Raw genomic sequence first — 22,583 nt, 5'->3', positions numbered from 1 at the left:
GAATTTGTCCACAGGACTGTCATGACAGGAAGAAAGACTCGGGCTAATGATATACAGACAAACATGCACTGGTGAGCTACATCATGTTAAGAACTATGACAGTAGCTGGCAAGATGGCTCAGCAGTTAAGGGTACTTGCCACCAAGCCTGATGACTTTAGTTTGCTCTCTAGACTGTATGTAATAGAAGACTCCAAGTTGTCCTCTAACCTTCACTCCAGAGCATGGCACACATACCCCCTCTATACACACTCTCACACACACACACACACGGGGGGGGGGGGCACACATGCATACATTAGAGTATAAAAGCTATGATGAGAAATCAGCCTGAATAAAGAGATAAAGAAGAGTTTTAAGGGTTACAAACTGCTTAAATTCTGATTCTTTGAGAGGATGACTATCCTGAGGAAAAGCATCCCAGATAGATAGATTCATAACGGTAAATGCCCTCAGGCCAGAGCGTCAATGGGAGCCACTCTAGTTGCTTTATGCCAAAACCTGCTAGCTAGAAAACATAGAAAATAAAACTAGGAAAGCATATTAGTCAGAGTGAATATATCTTTATGAGTCTTAGTAAGAGTTTAGTCTTGTTCTAAACATGATCAGAATCCCCTGTGGGCTTTCAAGAAAAAGAAAGATGATCTGATTATGTTTCTGTAAAACTAACATTACTCTATGCTCTTGATATATTGATAATAACTAGGTTCGAGCCCAGGTGAAAGAAGGGAGGTCAGTTTGAAGTTCAACCAAACAGAAAAGTGTTTTGGGGCTAGATGGATAGACAAAGTGGGAAGAGGTAGAATTTGTGATCTATCATTAAATTATAACCTACTTTAATTGCTAATGGACAGGACACCTCTAAGGCATGGATTAAGCAACTGGAGAAATAGCTCTAATCCATCATGTCATCTTTAACTTCCCATGTCTCTGTAAATTCGCTAAGTGGTTCTCAACTTTCCTAATGTTGTGACCCTTTAATACAATTCTTCATGCAGTGGTGACTCCCAACGATAAAATGTAGGGGAGCACCCTCATACAGGCAAAAGGGAGCAGGGAGGAGGGGATGTGGAATAGGGGGTTGGTGGAGGGATACCTGGGAAGTGGGATATCATTTGAGATGTAAACAAATGGAATGAGTAATAAATTCTTAAAAATTGTCATGTAAATATCTGATATTTTTGATGGTCTTAGATGACCCCTATTAAGGGGTCATTTGATCCCTATAGGAGTTAAGACCTAAAGGTTGAGAACCACTATTCTAGATCCTCTGGAACTGACTCAGCTCATCAGCCAAATTCCTGTGGTCTTCTGTCTTTTCCATGAATATTACCCATGCAGTCCATCTCTAAACAATGTCGACACTCTTGCTCTGCCATCTATCATGTGATGTGTCTTCTTCTTCTGCAATGGCAGTATAATCCTTGTTTGCAAAATTCTCCTGAGAATGGTAGCGATCCTTCCATCAGAAGTGATGGCAAATTTGAAAATTATTCAAAGGTATTAGAAGCACAAGAGATTTGGTTTACTTGTATTTAGTATTACTTTTTCATTATGTGTCTATGTATCTGTCTGTGAACATGAGGGTAGGTGACCTAGGAAGCCAGAAGAATCCATTGAATCCCCTGATGCTGAAGTTACATGGTTGGGAGTCACCCAATCTGGATGCTGGTCTTAACTTGGGTCATCTTTAAGATCAGACTGTTAACCACTAAAAGTCATCTCTCCAGCTCATTTTCATTCCCTCTTATAAGTAGACTATTTTTCAAATGAGAAAAACTTAATAGTGTTGCATGCACAATAACAGCTCTCCAAATTTACAATATTATATCCATAAAATCTGATCTGGAAGACCTAGTTCTTCACCTGTAAGGAAAAACTGGTAACACAGAAGATAAGATATAAAGGGTAAACAGTTGTGCTATGAAAACGTATTCACATACATACATAGTCGTGACTCTGTAGTTTTCTTGAGGACACATTCTTCACAGCCAAGAACAGGGTTTTTTGGGGGGAGGTTGTTTTGTTTTGGTTTGGTTTTTGGTTTTTCGAAACAGGGTTTCTCTGTGTAGCCCTGGTTGTCCTGGAACTCACTCTGTAAACCAGGCTGGCCTCGAACTAAGAAATCCACCTGCCTCTGTCTCCCAAGTGCTGGGATTAAAGGCGTGTGCCACCACTGCCCGACACCATGAACAGTTTACACTGAGAAAACATAGAAGTGGGTTCTCCACAACGTGTTCACTCTCCAGAGTGCCCTTGCTGAATATGATCTGGTTGTGTAAACCACAGGCAAAGTAAAAACTGGAGCCTCACTCCTTCTTTCTACATCTTCCCTTAGGAATTCTTGGTCTCTGATAATGCACTTCACATGCTTAACTAAAGGACAACCAATACTTGTTACGTATTCTCACAGTAACTGTTGTCCAGCCCATCCACTCATGGCTGTCTTTATAGGCTACCTGCTTATATGACTAACTCATTAAGCAATGATGTTCTTGAAAGAACCTGTGATCCAGGAGGACTTGTCTACAATGCATAAATTGTTGTGTGGAAACCTTCAGTGCTGTGTACCTACCCAACAACAAATATACCACAAAACATTTTCAACTATTCTAAAATACATCCTCCTGCACTAGGAACTACTTCTCTAAGTAGTTTTTATGGTATCTTCACATGACCTTCTCCTATAAAAGTCTGCCTTTCCATTCAAACATAGGCTTACTTACTATGAAGCTTTAAAGGAAGCTTTATAAGAAGATGAGAATAACAGTGGGGGTGGGGGGAGTTAATTTTCTTGCCTTTCTAGCCAGGATACATTTAGTATCTGCAGGACAAATAGGTAAATGACAAGCTTGGACAAAAGTAGATTAAACATTAAACCCTGAATTGACAAAGTCAACATACTAGAAACTCAAGTATGAGTCTAGGTTAAATTTTGAGACAGGAGTTCTTCCCCAGAAAACATGAAAGTTTTCTTTGGGGGCATTAAACTAATTGAATGTAGCCCACTACATAAGCCTTAATGCCAAATGATTTTCAGTCTTAATCACACCTGTAAAATATGTCCAACATCTAAAATAGTATGTGATCAAAAGATGGGCTCTACAGTCTAGGTAAGTGGACATAGAACATTTTACCAGCACATTCTTGTACATAACTAACACTATTACTACAGTCAAGCAAAGAACTAGAAAAATAATGCATCAAGTGGCTGTCTCCTATTAATAGGTAGGAGTGGAAACTGAAAAAATGATCCTTAGACTTGCAAGACATAAAATAACTAGATCCTGGATTAAGAAAAAGAACAAAGTTGGAAGACTGACATTGCTTTAACCAAGTCAAATCTATAGAAATCATGTTGGAATATGAAAGACATAACCAAGAACATAACCAAGAACAGGTCTATTGAATGAGACAGAGTACAGAATACGTTTATGCATGTATGCATATATGCATAACTGACTTGTCACAAAAGCAGCAAGCAGCAAGCCCTGTCAATCTGAAAGGACAATCTTTTCATAAGCTGGCGCTGGGCCAAGACCATAGTCATTTGAAGAAAGCACAAGCCTTGTACCTCACTTCACTTCATGTGTAATAATCAACTAAGAATGGATGTTGAGTGAAATATAAACGTGAACACCTTCAAGATTATGGGGCAAATAGAGAAAAGCATTCATAATGTTGCAGTAGCCAAAGATGTCTGCAGTATCATGCCAAAGTCCTGAACCACAAGAGGAAAAGTAAAAAATAAATTGCATTACATCAACACTGTTTATGACCTATTCTTAGGAAAAGCATCAAGATGGAAAAATAGCAAATTATTGCACTGAACATACTAACAAAGATTGGCATCTGGTCGTGTCTAGATTATATGTTTTTAGAAACTCTAATCTAAGAAGATGATAGATAACACGAAGTTTAAAAATAGACATTGGAAGAGACACTTAACAAAGCAATATATATGAATAGTTAACAAGCACATGAAAAATGCCCAACGCTACTAGAAAGGAAAAAAAAAGTAATTTAAATGAAATTAGATGCTACACTTATTAGAGAGGTGGGAATTATAAATATTCACAACAGAAATGTTGACAAGGATGTGGGAATTTTATTCATTGCTGGTGGGGGAGTTAAGTAGTAAAAGCATATTGGAAAACAGTTTGTCAATGTGTTTGTCACTATGACTAAAACACCTGGCATGACAATTTGTGGGAGAATGTCTCTGGGCTCATCACTCCGGAGGATTCATTCTGTTAGCCAGGGGTGGAAAGTGATCTGCCTGGACCGAGTGTTTCCAGGTTCTTGAAATCTTGTTCAAACAAACAAACAAACAAACATGTACAAGTAGTAAAGGATTGTGTTTAGAAGTGAAGCAAACTTAGAGGCTTAAAATGCCTCTGTAGAGTTCCTGCTATTTGCTGGTAATAAACCACTGTCTGCAGCCTCCTTTTATGGGTCCCGGAGGGGGAGTAGTTACTTGGGGTGTTGATGTTAATCAGTTTTGGTTGGTTGATGGGCTTCAGTTATAAGCATGTTCTTTTCCATGATGAATCTGCTTTTAATGATATCCATGCTGAATCATGCATAGTCATATGGAAACTAGGGGTTTTCTCCAAAATTTCACTCAAAGGACACAGTTTGCCTTACTGCCATCCACCCCAAACTGGTCCTGACTGTATCAGCTCATTTCTCTTAGTTTTAAGATTTATTTCAGGATCCATTTGGTTACAAAAGAGAAACTGCAAACAGGTTGCTAGGGATAAGTATAATTCTATTGTTTGTAACGGGGAGCTACATGCTAGGATATAGGTAGGTGTCCCAGGTCTCTAGGTTCATTGTTAGGAAAGAAATGTATACCTTCAGCCAACGGGAGCCCCTGGTTTTTAAGTTTATACCTGCCTGCCCCAATGCCATGATGAATTTGTTCCATTGCATACGATAGAAACTATCACCAGGAAAATACCTACAGAGAATGTGACACTTTGAGTTTACATGTAGTGTTCTGGGGCTGGTGAATTCTAGGAAACAATGGCTGTAGGCTATAGCAAAGGATACGCCTGGAGTCTTGGCTTAGTTATCTGGCATTGTACTGGAGCTCGTTTGTTTTAACCTAAGCTCAAACCATTTAAGAATATCCCTCTAGACCTGATTGGGCTGGGGTAGCTAATATCACTGTACCATCCTGTAGTGAAGAAAGCCATCCGAAGTTAGGGCAAGCAACAACTTGTATTTCCAGACAACATATTAAAAATGTTGAAGTATTATAAATAATTTAAGTAGCTGAGACTCATTAACTTTAACATATTCTTTACAAGTGCTCCGTGAAATACTAATATATTAGCTCTTTTGTTTCCTCGCCTTCTATTGTTTAGCTTAATGAAGCTCTGGCTGTTATTGTGAGCAGCATTGTTTGTGATGGAAAATAGGATTCTTGGGTAGCAAACCAGAACTTTTACCCCACTGTATTAGAAGATGGAGAAAATAAAGTGTTTAGATCTTCCTCTTGGTTTTCAACCTAGTCAAAAGCTATCTAAAATTCAGGTTGTTGTCCTAGGACAGTTACTGATCAGTCCAGCTATTTAGGATACAATGGTCCCATGTTTGAGGAGTGTATTGCTTCAGAAAGCAGGAGGATTTTGACAACAATCCGTGATCTGAAAATAAGCCAAGAAGTGACTTGTCAAGGCACATTCACCTCCCCTTACCACTTCTTTCAAGTCAGCAACTGACACAACGTACATATGGTGTTTCCAGCTCATCAAGTTGGTATCATGGTACTAATACAAAGTGCATCTGGTATTCAAAGTCTCCAGTTAACTACCCAATTGCCATTTATATAAATCTGAGACAAATAAAGGCTGAGGAACTGTTTAGTTACAAGGCTTCTTCTTAGAATGCCCACCCTCAATCCCACAAAAAAGAAAAACATATAAAAACCACCATTGACCTTTGTACATCCTGTTATGCCCCACAAACAGCTACTTGGGCAGTTGTGCATGATGGTGGCTCTCAGCCCTTGCCTCGGAGTTTCACTGAGATTCTGTGATTTAAGGTTCTGGTCATATATTTCTTGTTCATTCTGTAAACTTGTTCTGTAACATTTGCTCCTCATACAGGGAAGTCATGCTCTGGCCATATTTTGATCAGTTAAGGAAAATTGATGACTAATTGAACGCCTTAGTTCTTGTAAACTTAGAATATTGTTTCTTTGAAACCATTCTCTTCTCTTTAAATGAGTCAAGCTGTTGTGTTTTCAATTTCTTCTTGAAATTCAGACTGATCTGAAAGAAAGTTCACGAGTGAAACATAGTAAAGGTGACATGAATGATGTACTTGATATTATGATTTTATCATGCCACCTATATTTTAGGGAGAGAATGTAAGAAACAGGAGACAATCACTATTAAATAAAGAGGTTCTCTTGTTTTCTACATGGATGGATCCACTGGTCTTTCCATTATAGACTCCTTCAGAAACAAAAGACTACATGCATGATTTTGCAAAGTATTAAGCTCAGGGCTATAAAAAAGTCAGTAAATATTCATTTGTGTATGATGCACCTACCACAGTGATTGGTTGTTGATCTATGTGAATAAGGTAAAAATCTCTGATCTTAGGCATCTTACAGTGAGGATGCAGAAATATAGTCTCTTACGTAATTATCCCATATGATAATGGAAATTTTAAACAAAGGCAGGAAACACGGATTTGGCCCTAACCCAGATTGGTCCAAGGTCCAGAAAACATTAATGGCCACTTTTGAGAAAAAGGGGAGAAATCAATCTAACTACATGAGACAGAAAGCCAGACACAGAGAAGAATCCACATTACAGTAAGGAGTTACACTTCACTTTCAGAGAATGGGAAATTACTATAAAATCTTTAAATATAAACTAGACATTGTTAGATTTTTTTTTTTAGGAACATTCTGTGTGCAACATGGAGATGAACTGAAAGAAAGGACAATTTGGGGCCACGATGTGCAGTGAAGAAGGTGGCAGCCTGTTCTTGGGATTGACAGTAGACATCGAAAGGAATTGACATTTCAAAATGCTTCCGATCAATAGGACATGATGATCGGCCAAATGTAAGAAAGAAAAGAGAGAGAAGGAGGATTTGAGAATGAAGCAAACCTAGAAATAGTGTGCCTGCAATATTTAAAATGCCTGTGGGAGAGACCAATGGATAGTTCTAATGAGTGCCTGAATATACAAATTGGAGAGGTCAGTGTGAGGTTGGAGTTTTGAATATTATCCCTTTTAGGTAGTGAATAAAATGAGTTTGACTGCCTGGAGAATGTGGGAGACATGTAGAGTAAGTAGAGAAGAGAGTCCAGACAGTACTGAATAATAACAGCATAATAAAAGGGCCCCCATGAAAGAAAAAGGAATTGCAAATAAAATAGAAAAGTACGGGCTAGAGGGTAGGAGAGCAAAGGAATGCAGCATGCAAGTGTGAGCAAAGGCATCTCTCTTAGGCAATGCCTGACAGGTGTCAGTAGTCAACAGCTTACTGTGAATGTAAACTGAAGCCTGAGAAGGTGCCCTGCATCCCAGGTAGTGCTCCATGGGTAATCAAATTTCCCAAAAAGCAAAACTCCCAAATGCATAATTTAATACTCTTGGTATGTCGGCTTGTTTTATGTCTACTTGACACAGGTTAGGGCCATTTGGGAAGAGAGAACTATCAATTAAGAAAATGCCCCTGCCAGATTGGCCTGACAGCAAGGCTGTGGGGCGTTTCCTTGATTAGTGATTGATCTAGGGTGGCAAACAACTCACTGTGAACAGTGCTGCCCCTGGGCTGGACTGATGGACCCGGGGATGTATGAGAGAACTTGGGGAGCCAGTCAGTAAATAGCACTCCTTTGGTCTTCCTGCTTCAGTTCCTGCCTGACTTCCCTCGGTGATACACAGTAACCTGGAGGGCTAAGCTGAAATAAACCTTTGCTTCCCAAAGTTACTTTTGGTTTAATCTTTATCATAGCAATAAAAACCTAGATTGACACAGTTTCTTATACATCTGGCAAATTGCTCCCCAGTTTGGAGAAAGAAAACATGAGCCCGAGAGGAGACAGATCTGATTTTAAAATTGCATTCATGAACTTGGACTTTCTTCATATGCAAAATAGAAACAGTAGCTCCAGTTTACAGACAGAAAGAGCCTGGCACTGATTTTAGTATACTGTGAGGTTTGTTAACCATTGTCTGTTAAACCTGAATGTGTATTGTGGGGTCCCTGAGTTCCAGGGCCTTAAAATTCTGAGGCTTCTAAAAAATCTAATTGCAAGTCTGACACCTCTCAAGTATACATACCACGTGGTTTTAAAATGCAGCCATTGTCTAGAAAAGTGAGAAGGGGGTGGGGAGTAAGAGAGACTTCTTCTATGAGTCCTGGCATTACATTGTTGATTGTTTTGAGGATTAGGAAGCCTAAGGCAGCTGATAGTGACCTTAGCAGTGCTCAGGTCCCACTGTTGAGTCCTAGTGAGAAAAGAGAGACAAAGAAATAAGGAAGGTTCCTGTGTCCTAGGTTGGGTATTGGGTTACACTTCTGATTGTATGGGCTTCCTGATATTGAGCATTACCAAACTTATAAAGCCCTTGACTAACATTTAAAAAAATGTATAAAAGCAAAAAGGAGAAGGGGGCATGGGATAGAGGTTTTCTAGGGAAGGGAAATGGGGAAAGGGGATGGCATCTGAAATGTAAATAAAATATCCAATAAAAAATAAATAAATGAAAGAAAGAAAGAAAGAAAGAAAGAAAGAAAGAAAGAAAGGAAGAGAGAAAGAGAGAAAGAAGGAAGAAAGGAAGGAAGGAAGGAAGGGTGGGTGGGTGACAGTGTTGGAATCTTCCTGTCCTGATGAGAAGCCAGTAATTCTATCCCTCCCCGACCCCCTTCCACTGCCAAAGATCTTCAATTGTTTTGAGTCACATACAAAATAAGAAAAATAGACTAGTTAAGGTTTCTAGAAAGGAAACAATAAAACAGTTACATATTTATCTACTAACAACAGTTATTGGAACCCAATTTATTGGAATGAGGTAGGCCAGAGTTTGTTCTGACTTCAGTCACTTTTCAGCCATGTATATGAACATATTGCTCGTAATCCCTAAGTGTTCATTTCCTCACCTACAAAATGAAGATGAAAATACTTATAAAGCATACTTAAAACAATATGTGCTAAATGTTAAGCATACTTCCTTGGCATGGTAAACACTCAGTTATTTATAAATATTATAGTTCAGCAATACCAATAATGAACACAGCGTTTGTACCCCCTTTGGTCATGTGCACAAGTGTTAGCTTGGGTGAACAGAAACACACACACACACACATACACAGAAACACACATACAGACACACACAGACACACACACACACAAACCTAATTCTTGGAAATTTAAAAGCATAATATTCGCTCCAAAGTTGACTGATACAAAGACCAGTCTGGCATGGAAAATGGACAGGAGCATCCGGGATGCCTCATAGAAAGTAAAATAGCTAATGGAGCTTCTCAGTCTACTCGAGCTACAATAGAAATTTATTTCTCACCATTTGTCTTAGTGAGGGGTTTACTGCTGGGAACAGACACCATGACCAAGGCAACTCTTATACAGACAACATTTCATTGTGGCTGGCTTACCGGTTCAGAGGTTCAGTCCATTATCATCAAGGCAGGAGCATGGTAGCATCCAGGCAGGCAGGGTACAGGAGAAGCTGAGAGTTCTACATCTTGTTCAGAAGGCAAGCAGAAGACTGGCTTCTAGGCAGCTACAACAGGGGTCTTAAAGCCCACACCAACAGTGACATACTTCCTCCAAATAGTGCCATGCCCTGAGCCAAGCATATTCAAACCACCACATCATTCTTTACACTGTGTCCCGAGACTATACTGGCAGATGCTTAGTGCCTGCCTTGCCCACAAGATTTGCCTCTGTTGTTCGTGCATATGGAAAAGGCAGAGAGGGACAGCAGCTCTCTCAGGCCTCTCTGGCAGTCGTGAATCTCCTCACTATGCATAGCCTCATCAGTTCCCAGGCCTACCTTCCAATGCCACCACCACAGGAATCCGATCTCAAACATAACGAATTTGGAATTTGAAGACACAGGGCATTGAAGCCAACAGATACTTAATAAGATGTCCAACTGCAAAGTGATTAATTTCAATTAAGATAAGGATTTTTAAAATAAATGATCTTGGTGGAGATCAAAAAATTTGCTGTAACAGAATTTTTTTTTTTTGCTAGATCAAGGAAAGCAGATTTTCTCACAAACTGTTGGAAGCAGAGAAATGGCACCTAATCAGTTTGAAGGGCAATTTGACAACACATTCCCTACTGTAAATGACACATGATCTTTAATTTGGCATTTCTGTGTATTTACTGTTCTATATATTGGGAGATAGAAGCAAATCACATAGACCTCATTGCAACATCGTTGAGAACATACAGATTTATAAGCAATCTATTGATTGTAGATTGACTTCCGTATAGATCGTGGCAAATAAATGTTTAAAAGTAAAGTGGATTCATATAAATAAAGTAGTTTCAAAACTACATCAGTCAGGTGCAGCAGTTAGTGGGCTGTACCTATATATAACCTCAGCTACTTGGAAGGCTGAAATAGGAAGATCATTTAAAGTCAGAAGTTCAGTACCAGTGACATAGCTATTGTGTCCATCCAATTAAAGCACAGTGTTAAGTGAATAAAGAAGATTGCATGTTGTTGCTGTTTAAGGATAAAAAGTGGTATATGTCCAAAGCTCTGACAGACATACCAATAAGGACTTCAATATATTTACTAAGTAAAACAAAATTCTCCTTATTTTACAATCAAACAGAATGTATCCAAATATCCTCATTTCTTAAAATGCATGCCAAATAAATTAATCTCAAATAGAAAAAGAATCTACATAAAAGTACTGCGATTGGCAAATGAGAAAACATAGAATGGGCTGGTGATATGGCTTAGTGGGTAGAGTGTTTACTGAGAAAGCATGAGGACCTACCCGAGTTTGTATTATCAGTACCCATGTAAATATAGACATGTATTTACATGACACATGCCTGTATTTCCAGCACTGGGGAGACCTAGACAGGAGGATCCTAAGGCCAGGTAGTCTAGCCCCTTGGTGAGTTCAATGTTCAAGGAGAGATGCCGCCAAAGTGGGGAGGGCAGTGCAGAGCAATCAAGATTCACAGCAGATGTTGACCTCTGGCCTTCATATGTACACACACATGTGCACCTCTCCACACACAAACATGCACACATACACATAAATTAGAATCATATGAGAAAGGTCAGATATCTGTTCACACAAAATATGTGCTTCCTAGGCACAAAAGAGTGTCTGCTCCAGACAGGAATTATCTTTGATCCACTAACTGTCGATTGGCTGAATGAAGAAAAGTATGAAGTCCTGGGAGATTACACAGCTTCCTGTGAAAACAGTCTTAGTACCATAACCACTGCATGCAAGGGAGTCACCTAGACACAATATGTGCACTGGACCTTTAAGAGGGCCAAAAGAAAAAAAAAGAAAGAAAGAAAGAAAGAAATGAACCTTTTCTGGATTACATAAGACACTGACATTTTGAGTTTACCAAAATAGCTGGTGTTCTGCTCAATAAGAGGCTAATCAATGCTCCGTGGTGTGGGATGATTACGGAAGCTACCAAGCTACACATTGCCCTGATATACATGACCTACATGATTGAGAAACAGAAGACAATATGTATATAACTACATAAAGCAAGCTACCTTAAAGGTATGCTTCATCAGCAGGTGCCATTAGAAGTCATGAAATAATGAGTGTTTTCAATTGTTGTTTTAACATTTCTTGCTTTATACTTTTTACTGTAAAAAATATGTGACAAAATGCCAGAGCAAAGTCTTGTCAAGCATCCAGCTACTTATGGCACCTATGGGTTGAACAAGGCTCTCCATGTTATGGCCAGATATCTTCTTATGGCTCAACTAGTTATATTCCTCGGCGTTTCAATGACCTAATTATAAAGACCTGTCGATTATTAAAGTTTCCTTCTTAAAAGGTGAGTGGAACCCTCCCTAATGTTACATACTGAGAAGCTGGTTTTACTGGTGATGTTTCTGACTGTATTAATCATATAGCAGTGTGACAGCTGTACCCTTGCTTCACATTTCTCTCTCTCTCACTCACTTCCTGCTGGACTTAACAATAGGAATCTCACAGCTAAGTATCTACTAGCTGTGTCTCATGTCAACGTAATAATCTCTCCAAGAAGATCTTAGCTCAGCTGGGGCAGGTAGCGTATTCAGTTCTCCTGTACCTGGCACAGTGTGGGACACACAGAAATGAACTGCCATGCACTGAATAGAACCAAACACCCATTTATTTAAAGATACTTACTGCACTCGGGATTCTACCATATTCCCTTTACAGAGGTGAACCTACAGTATCATAGATGAATCTGTGCGAGTTGTTCAGCTTTCGGCTCTAGCCAAATACACAAAGGAAACCATAGGAAAAGCAATAGAAAGCTACCTTCAGATTACCAGCCTAATGACACAGCTACCACAGTGTGGAACCATTCGTGAAAAGAATATTACTGCAGGAAAATAAACGTTAAGCACATTTTTCTAAGATTTTGCCATGCATCTACATCAGTATGCATGTGGCAGGTTTCTTTTTGGTGTTTTGCCTGAGCTGCTTAAGGCTTTTGTCCAGTGGTGGGACCCTACTGCCTAATTACTATCCTGCATTGGTCCTAAGAATCCATAGCTTCCCTCTTTATTAGACTCCCCCAGCAAACAGAACCATGACACAGAACCTGAACTCAACCCAATTAGGGAACTTTTAAGAAGTTCCTTGCATACCTCGTACAACCCGCTTTCCAGAAATAGATCTAAAACATCCAGGTGGGCCAGAGCTAGCAAGTTCGCTTTCCTGTCACCACTAATAAGAGAAAGGATGCCTCTGTATTGCCCAGGAATGCTTCCTTATCTGCCAAAAGGAACTCGCAGTCCCCTAGAGGAAGCCAACCCTTCCAATCTCACTGCAGTTTAATGGGTATTCACCATTAATCTTCTCCCGAGCACAACATATATAAAGGACGCAATTCAGCAGTCCACTTACTTAATAGATTAATGCTCTTTGTGTCTCCTTCCTAGGCCCCTTACATACTATGTTTAATACAGAAGCTGCAGTATGTCGGGTCATATCTGTCCTCTCTCAGAGCTCTGCAGCAGCTTCTCATTTCACATCAAGTAACAATAGCCCAGAAAGCCCCGATGAGCTGGACCACTATGATAGCTGGCATCCCTCCCCATCACCCTCTCCAGCTGTCAATCAAATAGGCCATTCAGAAGCCCATACAAAGCCTTTATGCTGACTGGTCCCTTCCAAACAAAGACTCCTCCTCTAGACTACCAACACAGATAATTTATGAAGCACCTTCAGGTAATTGATTAAATACAGTCCTCTCAACAAGACATCCCCAACACACATTGTACTCGCTCATGTTTTTTAACTTAATATTTCCTCATGACATTATTATCTACCAATAACATTAAAATATCTTTTTACTCTGTTTATTGTCTGACTTCCCCTAATATAAACTCCATCAAGGTGGGAATGTTGTCTACCCACCCAACATCCCATCCTCAGTGCCTAGCTGTACAATGAATTTGTATTTCAAGGATTAATTAAATACCTATTTTCTACAAACTTGCAGACGTGCTCAGTAGCATGATAACATGATAAAAAGTAAGTCAGCTTGGTCTTCATGTGGGCCTCCCATCAACTTGAGCAGCATCTGTCCCTGACTCTGTTACCTGCCTGTGGATCCTGTTCACCTACCTGGGCTGCCTTGTCTGGCCTCAGTGGGAGAGGATGTGCCCAGTCCTGCAGTGACTTGATGTGCCAGTATGAGTTGGTACCCAAGGGGGACTCCTCCTTCTCAAAGGAGAAGGGGAGGGAGGATGCTTGAGGGGCTGTGTAAGGGGGAAACTGTATGGAAAGTGGGGTGGCAGTGATCAGGATATAGAGTGAGTAAATAAATTAATGGGGGAAAAAGAAGCGTGGACAGGAAAGGGTTAATTAATCACCCGATCTCAGTTCATAATTAAAGGAAGTCAGGGAAGGAAGACAAGAGAGAGCAGAAGCAGAAGCCATGAAGGGACAGTGCTTGCTGCTTGCTCTCTGGGGCTTGTTCAACTTGCTTTTCATACAATTCAGGACCAGCTTCCCAGAGGAGGCACCACCCACAGAGGCCCAGCTCCCCCATATTGATCATTAATCAAGAAAATAGCCAACACACATGCCTACAGGCAAGTCTGATGGAGGCATTTCAAAGCTGAGGTTCCCTCTTTCCAGGCTGTGTCAAATCGAAAGAAAACAACAACAAAAGCAAAAAACAACCAAAGCCCTGACCAGCACATCCTTTGTGGACCACATATTTAGTTTGAGAACAGTAAGGTCATAGTGAAAGGAGATGAGATTGGGGTCTCATCATGCACATTTCTCATCCATTACCATCACAGGGATCAAAACTACTGTGTTTTTTAGTTCACCCTCCTGCAGTCTCACTGCCAAGGATGCTATCATAGCTTGTTGGATGTTGGTGTTTTATGTTAAATGACTACTCGGAACAGTTCTACTATGCGGTGGTTTCATATTATTTCCGTTATCGTCTGTTAAATTCTAAACACAAACTCTCTAACCTTGCCCCATTAACTTCCCATGAGTTAAAGGAAAGGAAAGGTAGAGCTATTGGAAGCAAACATAATTAAGCCCTTTTATAATTTCAGTACAATTTAAAGAAACCCTGAGCTCTCTAGTTATAAGATATTTTAAATCACAAAAATAAGTTGTCCTCAGATTCCATACTGTCTGTAAAAGACACTGAATGGGCATTTGCTTCCAGAATATTTACTTTCTATTTTCTTCCTACTGAAATAATCTGAGGTTTAAAAGCTAATAAAAACATTCCTAACCGGCTGCCTCAATGTTCCGCTAAAAGCTTCCCCCTCTCCCCCCAATAAAACAACGCCACTGTTTTTCCAGTCTCTACTTACAGGGTCTAGTTTCTCGAGAAAACCTTAAGCACAACAGAGAACCATCTGCAGGCAACAGTAATACAGGGAGACACTGGGGATCTGCAATGTCATTTACTGTAGTAATGAAGATTCTACAAAGTTGCAGCTTCTACAGATGCAAAGCTGACCTTGCAGATAGGTTAGTTTGCTCAGAGTACCAAGAGGTAGCATGAGGACATAGGGCTGGAGGCCAACGCATGCGCGTGCTGTTCTGAAGCGCTTCGCCCCTCCGCAGCAAAGCTGCATCTGGTGGGGACAGAACCTCCTTAACAGAAACGTATGGCCTGGCACTTCCTGTGTTATTAAGGAAATGAATCATTAGCACTTGGCAACATTTACCAATTCTTAGCCAGCGGATTACATAACTGCTCTTTGCGTTTAATCATTTACTAAGCAGCTAAATTACTATTTTAATCTAATGTAAAAAGAGCTCTGATGTTGCCTGTGCTAATGAGAAATCGCTATATACATATTAGTGACTCCCACTCCTACATAATTGATACCCTATTTATATTGCAGCTTAGGGATGGTGTTTACTGGAACTTAGTCTAATTTTATCTCATCACTTGGAAGGCGTGGATATTTATGGATTTAAATCAGGTATTTTGAATTAGAGAAAAGCAAACCGTATTTTCTAGTATTAGAACCCACTGGATAGCATGTGTATTCCTGCCTTCTAAATTTAGTTTCATGGAAGAGGGGCCATTAAAAGCAACTGCAGATTCTAGCTTTCAGTGAAACAACATGAGAGCATGCAGAGAGTTATAAAACGTGGGTTCTGAATTAAGAGTTAAAACGTGTCAGAGAATAAAACAGTCTATTGGCTACTGACCAATTAACCAGAATAAACAAAAAAAAAAAATCTCAGAAAGATAAAGGAAGCTGTAAGAATGCTATAAATGGTTATTGTTGATAAATGATCTTCCAGTTTAAAACAAACAAACAAACAGGTCTCTAAGAAAGTGGAGATGGAGTCCAAGGTAGGCACTAAAGGGTCAAGTGATGATAGCTCTACTGCCAAAGCCATGAAGTCTGTGCGGGAGAGACAACAATGGAAAATAATATGTGAAGAAATAGCACAGGGCAGGGGCAGTTCAGTGGTAGAGCCTTTGTCTCACATGTGCAGGCATCTTGTTTCGATTCCCAGCAACTTAAAAAAAGAGAGAGAGAACTAATAAATATACTTTACAAAATTTAATTTAAACTACAAATCCATGGATCCCATCCAACTAACCTTACAAGCCTAAAGACAAAATAAATGAGTCTCAAGAAGGGGACTTCTCAGGTGGAGGACAGTATCAAAAGAGGAGCCAAGCTATACACTTATTCAAACATAATCTCCCCTTCATGATCTTAGGCATGACATAAATAAAATGCTTTCTAATTTGAAATAAAGACTATGTTCCCATGGGCCCCTGAATAATACCTGAATAATACACTGCACAAGAAAATAGTTTCTTGGAAATGGTCTTTCTACATGTCTGTTTTAGCAATAAGGAATTAATTTTCCCATTTCCTTTTCCCCCTACATTCATAGGGAATTTTACACCAGGCTGGCATACATTTAAATGCATATCTCCAGTGAATAGGCCTCTCCAAGAGCCACCTATGTGCCATTCTTTCCAGGTCAGAGTTCACAAACTTTAAGTCTTTAGATGTATAAAGCATGCTGTGGTGAGTCTTAGGTGAGCCTACAGTCTCTGACATGATGAGATGGTTCTTCTAAATGTTGAAGAGATTTCTATCCTAAACCATTGGCATACCCAATGAGAACTATGAGAGGCAGGGAACAGAGAGACGGGGAGAGGAGGAGAAGGAAGGAAAGGGGGAAAGGAGAGATGAGCCTGTGAGGGAGATGTGAAGAAAACCTGTAACCCTGTAAGGAGACCTTGGGAGTTCTGTGTAAACCTCCTTCAGTGTTCTCTTTCCCTGGATTCACTGTCTCCAGCCTCCCTGAGAAAGCCTTTCCTTGGGAAGAAGTTAGTGCTTTTCCTCACCAGGATGGTTGCTCCTGCAGTTTGGTTTGCTTGTAGTACTCACCCCTCACCTTTAACCTTTAACATTCATGTGCAGACCCATTCGTCCCTCAGAGGGAACTACTCTCTCGGCCTTTCTCATCCAGTTATTTCCCAACATTTCAACATTTTAATTTCCCTTTGGGAATTTGCAACATGGTTTCATTTATTTATTGACTTCTCAGCTACTGTACTGCCTCACCCACACTGTTGTGGACAGAAACTAAATCTGCCTTCATGGCCGTCATACCCCAGCACTTCATATGGTGCCTGGCACATAATAAACCCGAGTAAAACTTTGCTCAAGGAACAACTCTTACATCAAAGTGAGCTACTTTTCAGGACCCAGAACTCAGCCTCCAAACCAGTGGTTTTCAACCTTCCCAGTGCTGTGACCCTTTAATACAGTTCCTCATGTTGTGGTGACCTCCAACCATAAAATCAATTTTGTTGCTATTTCATAACTATAATTTTGCTATTGCTATGAATCATAATTTAAATACCTGGCATGGAGGATATCTGATATGGGACTTCTGTGAAAGGGTTGGTTTACCCCCAAAGGGTTGAGAACCACTGCTCTGAAGTTGCAAATAGGCTGAAAAGCAGCAGCTTCTGAAATGCACACATGTGTCCAGATCTTCATTTTTATGAAGCAAAACCCACCCAACCCTCATCATCATCTTCCTAAAGTGTCCATCACAGCAGCAAGTACACAAGCTAGTCAAGAGGTAGGAAACTTATGGAGGCATTTTCTTAATTAAGGTTCCCTCCTGTCAAATGACCTTAGACTGCATCACATTGACATAAAACCATCCAGCATACCCCTCACCTTGAACATTCACCCTGACACTAGGAATCCTAACCAGATTCTTCTAAGCCCATTTCTTGGAGTTGTATTCCCAGAAAGTAGCCTTGAAGCATGAGGCTATGCCTCCTTCTAAGACAAAGAGAATACCCACATATTGTCTACTATAAAAGTAATAGGTTCTCCATGCTCACCCTGCCTTGCCTATTCTAATGGGCCATCTTTGCAGGCACCTTCTCTCTAGAGATTCAGAGTCACACACTCAGGAGAACCATGCACATGCTAGGTCTAACATCCTCCTTCCAGCATCAGAACACATCCTTTATAGTTGTCTTTGAACTTGTATTTGGGAGACAGAAGGCAAAGAGACAATAAAACACATCCATGATGAGCAGATGTGATTCAAGCATGCCCACCATCCTTTGCTGCCCCACTCTAATACTGTATGTGTAGAGTCAATGTCAGCACAGAATTTTAATTCTGTGAGACCTAAAGCAAGTATAAGGAAATGGGTCACGATTGTGAGTAAAAGCTCTAACAGGATGCCTTAGTTATTTCCTGTGGTAGTGGTAATGCACCCTCATGAAAGCAACTTACAGGAGGGAGGGTTTATCCAACTCACAATTCCAGTACTGGGAGTAAGGCCATGCCAAGAGAACCAGAAGTAACTTCTCATAGCCAGTCAACAGCGGAGAGCAATGAACATGAGCATGCTTGTTGGTGTTCCGCTTGCTGTCTCCATTCTTCCACAACTCAGATTGCCCTGCAGAGGAGGAAATAGTGCCACCCACAGAGGGAGGGTCTTTCACCTCGTTAACATAACAAAGACAACCTCCCACAGGTGATCCAAGTCAGCAGACCAATGCAATCTAGGCAATCTCTGGCTGAGATGCTCTTCACAGGTGATTCTAGACTGTGTCAAATTGACAATTAAAACTAACCATCAACTAGCAGCAGGATGCCACACTCTTAAAAGCATCAAAGCTTGCTTAGAACTCAGAGAGAAAAGAAAGATGGCATTTTACACAACACACACAAAAAAAAAAAATCTAAAGAGTTGATTGTATTGTGTCCTACTCTTGTTACTTATTTCTTTAGCCTGCCACTAACACTGAAAACAACGACATGGAAACAACCCACAGTTCTTTTCCACTGCAGCCCTTCATTTCTTGGAAGTGTAGGCCAAAGTCCCGAATCTGATAGACTGTGTGGCCTTCAGGAAACAAAATCAAACAGTTGAATGACACATCTGCTCTACTAGGAAAGAAGTATTTGTGAAAATTCAGTAATATCACATACCCCACATAGACACTCTTACACTTGCATTTAAAACCCAGCTAGAAACATGACTCAGTGTTTAAGATGGGAACAATGTTGGGGTGGGCCAACTCAACACCCTAGAACTGGGCCAAGGCTACAATTTCTGTGATAAAACACCATAACCTAAAGCAAGTTGGGAGGAAACGGTTTATTTGCCTTATACTTTCATATTTATAGTCCATCATTGAAGGAAGTCAGGACTGGAACTCTGGAACCAAGAGCTGATGCAGAGGCCATGGAGGAATGCTGTTTACAGGCTTGTTCTGTATGGCTTGCTCAGCCTGCTTTCCTATAGAAACAGGACCATCAGCCCAGGGATGGCCCCACCCACAATGAGCTGGGCCCTCTCTCATCAATCACTAATTAAGAAAATGGCCTACAGTGCTGGGGTTGAGTCTAAGGCTTTGAGTTAATCTGGTCCCCAAAATCCGGAATCTGCTTGTCCAAACGCTGAAGATCGAAGTCTCCGATTGGTTTTGGATCATTCAATAAAGAGCCAATGGCCAATGGCTGGGCAGCATAGACCGAGGCAGGACCTTTAGATTTGTGTGGGCTGGGAACTGGGAGAAAGGAAGAAGAGAAATCTCCATGATTCAGAAGGAGACGGATCAGATTTAAGGAAAATCATCTGAAATGTAGGTGAGAAGGAATGCATCCCCGCAAGGGCTGCCCAGAAGCATCTTGGGTAGCAAAGACTAGGGAATTGCCAGAAGGAGCCAGGGCAACAAAAATAAAATACAGAATTAAAGAGGGAAACGTGTGCTAGTGGTGGGGAGGATTAGAACTGCCCAATCTTTGAGCTAGTCAAGGCATTTAAAATTAACTTTTGTGTCTGTGTGTGTGTGTGTGTGTGTGTGTGTGTGTGTGTGTGTGTGTGTTTCAGTCTCAAATCCAGAAGAGGGCTCTGGCAGAGAGTATGGCCCACAAGGAGCACAAAGTACAGGCTTGCCTAAAGCCTGTTCTTATGGAGGCATCTTCTCCACTGGGGATCTCTCCTCTCCAATGATTTCATCTAGTTTGTGCCAAGTTGACATAAACTATCCAGCAAATCCAGAAATCCCATTGTCTTCAACTAGGGTCCAAGAAATAGTAATAGGCTTGCGACTAGGGTAAAAAATCTCAGACTCAAAATTTTTACACCAACCACAAAGTTACCAAGAAATGTGAAAGATCTGGTGCAGCTACAGAATTTTAAGGAACTTCAAAGGTTTTTTTTGTTTTTTTTTTTTGGGGGGGTTGGGTTTTTGTTGTTGTTGTTGTTGTTGTTATGAAAATCTCCCACCTGTTATCTCATCTACTGCTGTACAGTTTGGTTCAGGATCTCTCTGATTTAATCAAACCACACTGGGATCTTTTTTTTTTCCCCATTGTACTCAACATTTTCCTTGTTTGGTCTTTTTCTACAAGGTCTTATTATTTAAGTATTTTTCTTAATTTGCTTATTTCATTTATTTCTACAATGCACACCTGATGATTTTTTTCCGTCTTCCATTGTCCATATAAATCAATAGTTTAAGGCAGAGAAACACCCTGCCTGGTGTGTCTTTATTACCTCTTCGAACATCTTAGAGAAATTTTTGTCACATTAACTAATCCTTGCTGACATATCACCGTCTGTCTTCTCTTCACTGTTGAATCCAGTCACAAAGATTCCATCAAAGTATAGAAGAAAAAAATTTTAATCCAATTTTGCATAAATTATATGTGTGTTGTGTCATGAATATGCATTTTCAGTACAAGAATATATATTTTTGACAAAATAACCCAGGTTTACTGCATGTAGCTTCAGATATAAGTTAAAATTAGGCAAGATGACTTACATGTTTCTCTTGCTTGAATGTCACAACTGAACTGATTTGCTTTGATAATAAATACAAAACATATATGGAATAAGTGTTTGCAAAATTCTCACCAAAAGGGGCTAGAGATACAACTCAGTATTGAAGAGCACTTGCTGCTCTTTCAGAGGAAATGAGTTCTACTCTCAACACCCACAAGGCAGCTCACAAACTGTTTGTAACTCCTCTTCCAGGAAATCTGGTGCTCTCTTCTGGACTCTGCAAGTACCTGACATACACATTATGTGCAGACATACATGCAGACAAAACACCCCTGCCCCTGCGCATAAAATAAAAATATTTAGGGACTCAACAGTAATAAAAGAATACTTTTTAATTGATTTGTTCCTTGCTCCAAAAATCTATAATCACTCACTGTCAACAACGGTGTGGAACGCAAAGTACAGATGCTTTCAAGTAAGGATCATCTCCTCGCCCTTCTGACCCACCCCAGACAACCACTCATCTCTCTCACCACTACATCTCATCCACCAGGAGTGGAATGATTCATTTAATCCCTCCCGCCAACAACACAGAGAAAAATCACTCATATTTGCTTCTAGAATTATTTGTATACTGAGCATTTTCTTTCCTCGACACCTCCTAAATCTTTCTAACGCCAACCTATATTTTTACCCTAAGATTCCATTAACTTTAAAATAGGATTACACACTGCTGGGCTCTGAATTTTGACTCAATTTCTTCAGTAACTGCTAGCCTTGAAGTAATGCACAGACATTTTTTTAAACTCATTGAAGGTAGATACCGTGATTTATCCTCCATGTGATCTACATCATCTTTTAAAGGCAATAGGCAGCACAAGTTAAGGGAGTATGGCATGTCCTCTTTAGACCATAGAATGAATGAAAGCCAATACCATCATGAGAACGCCAATGGAGAGTCTGTCAAAACAGAGATGTGCACGTCAAGTAATCCTAGCAATAGGACTTCTTGTTTTATAGAAAATGTCATTTAAATGATAAAAACTACACGGACATCAAATAAACAGTGATCTGAAGCAGGGCTATATTTTCTTTCCTTATTCCAACTATATAGAAAGTTTGTGTGCCATCTGGAGGGGTTGTATGGTGAAAAACAAGACCACAAAGGAGAAAACTTCGTAATGTGCATGAAATGAAAGTGTCAATATGTGTCAGAGTCTAAACCTTTGCAAGGCTCTCCAGTGCTAATGAGTTTCTTTCTGTTCATTCTGGCTAGATGAAAGGAAGTAATGTATCATGAAGATTTACATCCATGTTATTTAATTTTCTATAAAACTTAGAGATCATACTCTTTGAAGAACTCTCAGCTAGAGGCCAAGACTCATGATCATGATACCTGTAGAAGGGAACTAGCTTTTTGACTCTAAAGACTGCTTTGCAACTCATGAAGCTTGGACCATCCTAGAGATGGAGGCAGAGACAGGAGTCAACAACTGCATCATCAGTTCATTAGAGATCAGCCCAGTCATCATCTACCTACTGAAAAATGACTCTCTCTCTCTCTCTCTCTCTCTCTCTCTCTCT

The sequence above is a fragment of the Arvicanthis niloticus genome, chromosome 11 (assembly GCF_011762505.2).
Source record: "Arvicanthis niloticus isolate mArvNil1 chromosome 11, mArvNil1.pat.X, whole genome shotgun sequence".
NCBI classification, from domain to species: Eukaryota; Metazoa; Chordata; class Mammalia; order Rodentia; family Muridae; genus Arvicanthis; species Arvicanthis niloticus.
Note: the sequence above shows the minus strand (reverse complement) of the source record.